This window comes from Cynocephalus volans, chromosome 5 (assembly GCF_027409185.1).
Source record: "Cynocephalus volans isolate mCynVol1 chromosome 5, mCynVol1.pri, whole genome shotgun sequence".
Classification (NCBI taxonomy): Eukaryota; Metazoa; Chordata; class Mammalia; order Dermoptera; family Cynocephalidae; genus Cynocephalus; species Cynocephalus volans.
Genome location: NC_084464.1, coordinates 9863744 through 9872258, shown reverse-complemented (window position 1 = coordinate 9872258; position 8515 = coordinate 9863744). Strand labels below are relative to the sequence as shown.

General features: G+C 46.8%; 1 pseudogene; it reads right to left on the bottom strand.

The window, feature by feature from the left end:
- Positions 1–1040: 1040 nt before the first annotated feature.
- On the bottom strand, positions 1041–5100 carry LOC134377597 (chorion-specific transcription factor GCMb-like; annotated as a pseudogene).
- Positions 5101–8515: the final 3415 nt, after the last annotated feature.

Genomic DNA, 8515 nt, shown 5'->3' with positions numbered 1-8515 from the left:
ATTTTCACTAAGTATTGGGAGCAGTGCAAGAGTCTGTGTGTGCACTCTCCAAATGTTCAGGAGGGTTCTGTTATGAGAGTACAGCAAACGGGTATTTCTAAAATTAACTACAAAACTGCCAAACTAATAAGTTTTAATATTTTATAACATCTGTTTCCAGGTCACAATATGAAAAATATTTTTTCTATTTCTGTTTTGAAATAACTCAAGCATCAGCTACATTACTTTAAAATATCTTTATTACATTTAATTGTACAACATTATAGATTACATTAATGAAGACTAACAAAGGAACAGTAAAGCTATATGTCAATTCTAATTTTGAAACCTAATCAGAAAAAATATATTTAGAACAAGAATAAGCCACTAAATAAACATAATTGTTAGGCTGTTTCTGTTATAACAACCATCACGTTATTAAAAGGTATTCAATTAATACTGAAAACCAAAATTCTTTTTAAAAACAATTGCACTTTAACATTGCCAGAGATTTATAAAATTTTTTTAAAAAGCTATAGATATATACTTCAGACATAAAAGGATCAAAATCACTTCCTGATGCTATTTTAACAGGTTCTACATGATAAACAAAAATTTCATGAAATGTTTGGTAAGATTGCAAAGATTTCTTCCTGAAGGTATTTTGGCAGCCTCTAAGGACCAAATAAGGATGTGTGATATTCCCTAATATGATCTGAAGGGAAAGACTTAGAATCAGGATTTTTGACTTCTACTCCAGCTAATAAGCTAAGTAAATTTAAAACTGTATTTAACCTTCATGGTCTCCAGTTTATTTGTGCAATTGGGAGAGTCACACCTCTGGATTACTTCTATGTACTCTAGTTGGTTTCAAAAAGCTGTGTGAAATTTCCTGATATTATCTAAATATTTCTGACTATTTCCTCAGCTAATCAGCATTTTTACTACTATCTATATTTCTGTGCCTACAGTATGAATCTCCCAACTCAACAAAATAGTTGCCATTAAACGTTTCATTGCCTGCATATGCATCAATACTATATTGTCCCCTGGACTGCCTTTTAAAAATCTTCATTGTCATAGCTAAAGAATGGATCCACTCTGTCCGAGCAACTAACTGCAGAGCCCAGCCCAGATAGACACACATCCCAAGTCTCTACTCCATCTGTCCTGGAGGAAGCTGACTCTTGAGGAAAAGCCAAAGTGGGTCTGATGGCCTGGCAATCTCCTGAAAGTTTCAAAGGAAGTGACCCTGCTGGAGAGGCTGCCCTGGTGACTGTAGCTGGAGGTTCCAAGGCTTCTGGATACATTGACATTGGCGCATTTTCAGAAGCATAGTTACAGCTCAAAAGGCTCTTAACCTCCTGCACGTTGTCACTGTATTTCAGAGCAGGTGGCCGGTAGGCTTGGTAGGACACTTTGGTGGTGGTGGTGATCACGGTCTGTAAGGCAGGGGCACCTGGTGGGGGAGTCGTGAGGTACCTGCAGGGAAGCTCTGGTTTATAATAAGGGTGAGGGGCCATGGTCTGGAACTGCCCATGGTCAGTCCTCTTCCCAATACCAGGTTTTCCAAGCGCTGGTTTCCAGCCATGTTGTTTACTAGTGAAATCAAAGCCTCTCTCATAGCTGCTGTATGAATTGACATTATATTGTAGTTCGTTCAGATGAATCCAATCTGCATCATTAGGGACACTGGTGGAATCTTTATAAAGGGTGGGATAGGAGCTCAAACTTGTAAAACCAGGACCTGCCAATTCATACCTGCAAGCTGGTCTGGGCAGATTCTTGAGTTTGAATATTTTTGAAAGGGGGTCATTATGTCCCCTTGAAAGGTGGCTGGGCCACAGGTAGCTTTGTAAGCATCAGAGTTTGGGAAGGAGGGGCAAGGCTGCCCTGGAATAGGGAAACCGGTGTCAGTAATTACATCAAACAGTTCCAAATTTTCCAGGGGAGGTATGTTGCTGAAATGTGCACTGTTGTCTTGATTCTCTCCTGCCTAAAAAAAAAAAGAAAACAAAACAGACATGTGGTATGTAAATTGCGTGGACACCCTCACTTGTAGTAATAGCCAACCAAGTAAATAAAAAGAAACTTCCAGTTGGTGGGCTCTGTGCTGTGAATACTGCACTGCTCAGGGACATGATTCAGGCATGTGGTCCTGGGGTTGCTAAACTTGAGCTCACTCGGGCACAACAACCACACTACTGAGTGAGGGGTCCAGTGTAGCCAGGCAGGATGGGTCTGAGTGGGAAGTGGTCCTGTTCTCACTCATACTGTTTTCACAGTAGTGTAGATTCAGGAGTCACATAAACCTGGGTTCAAATCCTGACTTTGACCCTTACTTATAAGTTACTTAACCTCTCTGAGCTTCAGAGTCCTCATTTTAGAAATGGGGTTTAATAATAGTAACCTCTTCATAGGGTTTCTGTGACCATTAAATGTGTGAAATTCCTAGATATGTGCTTGACATGTAGGAAGTGCGTGAACAAGGTCAGTTTCTGTTATCCTCACATTACCACTCTGACTGCTTGGCATGCTTTTGTTGAAAGGCCAAACCAGACCAAGTAACCCAGAGAGATGTTATCTGTTCCTGTGTAAATATGTCAAGGACTGGCTCAGGGGTGCACTGTTAACTCCCTGTTGGTATGCACAGGTTTCTTTATTGCTGCTGGATAACTGTCCTTGTAGAAGGATGTCAGCACACATCCTGACTTGATTGTTGCTTGTAGAGATCCTTTGTTGCTTGTTTTTAAGAAGGGATTAGAAACCTTATCCAAACATTGACTTAATATATTGTTAGAGATACATAATTTTCATATAAAATCAAACTGTTGTAATATATAACACTTATATTACACATAATTATCAGTCTATCTTGTCCTGAAAATGAATACAGACCCCTGTGCAATGCCAGCTCTTCGTTACCTCAGATTCCTGATTTCTCTTTTTCTGGAGCTGGTAAAAAGAGGCCATCTGTCTCTTGATGGCACTTCTTCTAGCTTCCGTTTCTTATTTACTCTCTGGTCTTGGGTGATCATGAACTCCCTTGGCCTGCATTAATGAAGAAATAAATCACATGTTATTTATTCCTCTAAAGGAAGCTGGCAATGTTGGCCAAAAATTTATAATGCCTTTCCCATGATCCCAAGTTTTTGTTCTTGTTTTCCAAAATGACAGAGAAAAAATTCTTGAACAACTAAAACAGCATGAATAATAGACATCTTAAAAGATCACCCGCAATCCTTTCCTGTATTAAATGAACTATGGCTATTCCTTGGTTCATTATCTCTGGCCCTTAAAGAACACAGTAGGTGAGTGAATTCCTGGGCTTCTGGTAGGTCCCTGGGGAGCTCCAGCACCTATTTCTGGCCACTGGAGCTGTAGTTTGTTTGCTTTAGAGCTGCCAAGGCACATCGCAAGCAACTTGGTCTCTAAATGGTCTGATGAAAAATTGTGTTCTCACATTGTGTTCTCAGGCTGGCCGTTTAGCTCAATTGGTTAGAGCAAGGTGCCGATACCACCGAGGTCCAGGTTTGATCCCTGTACTGGCCAGGGAAAACAAAACAAAACGAAACATGTGTTCTCACCCACCTACCTGAAAAAATATCGCGTTGCCCTCAAGCCGCCAGAAATTGGTTACAGGGTATCCGCTGTGCCCTCGACAGGGCATCAACTCCAAAGCAGAGTGACAGTTGGGGCACGCTTTCTCTGCAAAGCCCAGAAGGAGAAATCATAGCAACGCCTCCCCCAGACCCTTCTGAAGGAAGAAAGGGGACAGGAGCTGGGGACAGAGCCCTCCCGGGCCGCGCCCTCACGCTGCTGCTTGAGGCGCGCCTTGTCGCAGATGGCTGGCCGCAGCTGCAGGCGGGCGCCGCCGGGCAGGGCGCAGGCCCGCGCGCACAGCACCACGCCCAGGCACGACTTCTTGAGGATGTGGCCATGGTGGTTGTTGGTGTTGCGCATGGCCCAGCCACTCAGGTGGCGCCGCGCCTTCTCCTCGTCGTGGCTGTAGATGAAGCGCACGTAGCCGTCGGGCCACTCGCGGAAGGGGTCGAAGTGGGCCGGCTCCTGGGGACGAGCGCAGGACGAGGGGTCAGCTCTGGCCAGCCCGAACGCACCCCTCGCCCTTGACGTTTTCTACGAGCAGCTAGTACAGAAATGAGTTCTTTTTACACCCAGAAATGTTGTACAACCCATAACTTACGCTGTCACGAAATGTCACAGCCTACGTTTGCCTCTCCGGCTAATAACTGTTTATGTAGCTCTTACCTTCTAGATGCTGCACTAATTCATCTAGACTTCACAACACGTGCAGGCATTTGAACCATTACTATTATCCACATTTTATAGGATATGGAAGTCAGAGAGATTAATTGACTTGTCCAAGGTCACACAGCCAGCAAGGCCTGGCTCTAGGATTTGTGCCCTGGTAGTCTGACTCCAGAGCCTGTGCTCCTGACCACTCTGTTATACCACTTCTTGGTGTGTTTAAATGTTCAAAACATTTTCAAGTTAAGTATTGAAGTGTCAGGACAAAAAGTGACTGGAAAGCTCTATCACTGAAATGCAATTTAACTTGTAAGTATATTTAAGTCAGTGATTTTCTTCAAAAGCTCTTGGTTCTCTATCCTAAACCTGTCAGTCACATCAGCAGTGATACCCAAAGCACCCTCAGAGAGGCTAGAACAGCTTCCCTTCCTACTCCCAACTTAGCTCTCTGAGTTTAAAAGGTTCACAGTGGATGAAGGAATTCCTGCCCTCGCCTTACTACTGAGAAAGTGGAGCCCGATTGACATTTCCTGCTGCCCTCGGTGTTTTCAGACAAGAGCAAGAAAATTGCTAGGAGAAGACACACGTCTAAACTCAACTCTGCATTTCGCAAAGTCCAGAGAAGTTCCCTCTGCTTTTGAGGGCCCCCCAGCAGTGTGTTTGTGGTCTGTCCACAAAGTCTCTGCAAGAACTGGGATGCCCTTGTCCCTTCTTCAGATGGACAGCGCCACTCGTTGCCCCCACACACTCGATTTCACTCACCTGAGGCATCTGCGGGTCGTTGATGTCCCAGTTGAGTTTCATCCCGTAGGAGCACACACGGCCCGCACCCTGCACCACGTCCGCCGGCATCTGCTCCACCTCGCTCAAGCTCTTTGCCCAGAATCCTGAAAGAAGAAAAAACGAGGGGTGCGCGAGGTGACTCTTTAAAAATATAGTAGGGTGTGTGTGCGCGCGCGTGTGAGTGTGTGCGCGCGCGTGAGTGAGAGAGAGAGACACCATTGACAAGTCCAGAAGCTGAGGACGACGGTTATGGCCTCGGTCCCCCGTGCTGACAGGTCTCACCCAGGACGGCAGCAGCGGCGTGTGACAGCTGCCAGCAGGTTTAAGAAGATACCTGTCGCGCGGCTCCGCCTTTCGTCGCCTCGCTCGCTGGCGCCCACGCTCCAGGGGCCGGTCACCCACCCCCCCGACAGAGCCGAGAACGAAGGGGGGGGGGTTCAGCTGTCCTTAAAGTGAAGGGAAACTGAGGCCAAGATGTCGGGGGTGGAGGGAGGGGAAGGCACGTTGGAACGCCTCGTTTAGGTCGAGAATCAACTTTTTTCTAACCGCACCGGGCCGGGGCTTTCCAGCAAAGTCCCCTGAGAGCCAAGACTCAGTTCCAGGAGAGCGTGGGGACCGCACGTGGGACCCTCGGCCCCCGTCGTGCGCCCCAGCCTGAATAGCCCGCGCGCACCTCCCGGTCTGGGGCCGCCCCCTTGGGCCTCGGCTGCCGGCGCTCGCTGTGGCTGTCGCGCGTGTCCGGGAATCTATCTACGCTCGCCTGCTGGGACGTCCGACGGGGAGTCAAGAGCTTCCGTACGCTCCCGGGGCAGCGGAGGGATGGAACGTGAACCCGGGGGAGGTGGCGGTGCTGAGCCCGGGGTAGGCGAGGAGAGACGTGCGCTCTGCGGCTCGGCCTGGGCGCGGAAGCCGCGCGCCTGGAGCTCTCCGCAGCCTCGGCGCCTCCGAAGCTCAGCTCCGAGATCTGCTGAGTAAGGGGTGGGTTCGGTGTGTTCTCGGTTGTCACCTACTTAAACACAACGCTTTAAAATTTGATATTGTCGTGGAATGTCACAAACTCGTATTTATCCCATGACGGTCTTGGGAGGCTTTGGGGAACTGGAGAACCCTGGAGGGGGAGCGGGACGCTGAGGGCTCCCCAGGGCCACCTATGGCGACTCCGGCAACCGAACGCGACCTATAAAAGAGACCGATTTAAGCGACTGAAGTCGCTCTGAGGCCACCCCACGGCCGGGTCCTGGGCGGCGAGGGAAGAGGAAGTGCTGGGATTTATTCCCTGCGCCTTCGTTCTGCAGGCCACACCTCCACTCCGGCCGTAGCCAGAGAAGACCCGCCGGCCTCTCGGGCGGGTCACTCGCAGGACGTTCCGAATCCACGTTCCTCCGAACCCAGAGACCGGCGCGCCCCCGGCCCCGCGGAGCGCGCTCGGGCGCAAGGACGGATGCTGCGCGGGACCGGCCGGGACGGCGCCCTTGTCAACGCCTCTCGCAGGTTAGTCTCTTCCGTTGGCAAGAGGAGAAAACGCAGGTGTGTCTTAAGCCTCCAGTCTGCGCAGAACAACGCAGGAAGCGAGGGGCCGTCCGTGCTCTGGGTCCTCTTACCGCCCCAGTCGAGGGCACTCGGGCTTGCTTAGAAACGCCGATCCCACAGCGAAGTAGGTTTCGGAGCAGCCTGCCAGTGGCGGGGACCAGCCAGCGCTGTGCGAGGGGCGGAGAGCCACGCCGGCTTTGGGCGGTCGCGTCCTCCCTTCCTCTAGCGTTAGCTGGGCCCTTCTCCCAGACAGAGGCGAGAAGTCCTGGCAGAAGAAGGTGGTGTGTTCGTCGTCCAGCCTCCTCTCGCACAGAAGTTCTCTTCTCCCGAGGGGTCCTGTCGGTCAGTGTCTCTGATTTAAATCACTCTCGAGTCATCGCCAAGGTCCGGTGGGAACAGAGATGTGTCTTCACCCGCTAGTTTCATCCTGTTAATCGAGGGGGCAGGTCCCCGCAACTCCTGTTGTTCAGTTGCTTTTTGTGTTTGTTTTGTCTCCCAAAATTAAGTTAAATTGATGACGCTTCTTTTTAAACATGGTATTTCGTGAAATGTGATAATTTAAGAACATTTATATTGTAAAACGCTTTAAAAATAACTTCAAAAATAGTCATTTAAAATTACCTCTGAGAATGGGTAGAAATTAATTTCTGGTCTAATTACTAACTTTTGTTAGACTATTGTGTCTGTGCTTTTGGAATGTTCACAGAGAATCCTTACCCCTCAAAAATATAAATAAGTTTAACTTTTTAATGTTAAAGGCAAATCAGTCGATTTCTAGATGAATTCTGGTGTCCAAAGAAACTACATAGAGCCTTCACCATGTTTAGCTTGAGAAGAATTAGAATATATTACAAGTTGCCCTAAAATTATGTATGGATACAACATGCTAGTAAAAGAAGCCACTCAAAGTGAAAATATGACAAATAAAGAAAAAGTATTGTCGTCTATGATGTTATTTTTTATTTCTCCTGAAGATTTGGATGTTTTAGAACTATAGAGTTTGGAAGGTTGTACTTTTCCCCCAAAGTCTGAAAATAATCGATTATAACGTTTTCTATCAAATACTAAGAAAACATGAAGCTTTTTGTATTCTCTAAAACAACGTGCATTTACACTGCGTTTTGATTACTGCTTTTCTTATCCCTCAATACTTTCCTGCAGTAAATTTGCATCAATTCAAAATACTTTATATTCATGGATTTTCCTGCCTTGATTACTATTTCAATATAGGAAGGGTCCATTAATTCAAGAGGAAAGGAACAAGCCTTTGAGTTTGCTAGGTTTAGATTAAAATAGGCAAATGAATCAAAGTATATTTACGTCACATTTGCCAGGAAGTGGATATGATGAGCTTTGACATAAGCGTCGTTGTGAACGGGCTGGAGGTGCCGTTCAAGTCCTGGGCTTACTAACAGGGATTCGGTTATAGTATGTTTTGCCTTGATGTAGACAAATACCTTGTGTCAACATGGCATGAAATACTTAGCATCGAGTTATAACACAAGGCGGTTTTTATGCAAGGAATGTTTGGATTTGAGGGGTCGTTTTGTTTTAGAAAAATCCAGTCCAAGTTATTTTTGCCACCGTGTTCACATAAAAGGCCACCTACAAGACTCAGCCTAGCCTTAGTAGCCTTACTTGTCAGGTTAAAGGAAGAGGGCAGAAAACAAGCAAACTATTTGCTTTCTTTTTAAAAAAAATCCCCATGACGAAGGTACTTAAGAATGAACGACCACGAACAGCTTCTTTTGTAATGTCAGGAATGGATTCATAATTTTGGTACAAGTGCGGTTCCCATGAGAAAGTTCAGCTTGGGCCTATACTTATCAATAGACCAAAAACAGCTCCTCGGGCTGTTTAAAGTGAAGAGAAAACTCCATTGGCTTCTGCAAAGGGGCCCCTGTCAGTTTGGAATTTCTCACGTAAAGAAAGTTTAAGGGACATTGTTGGAGTC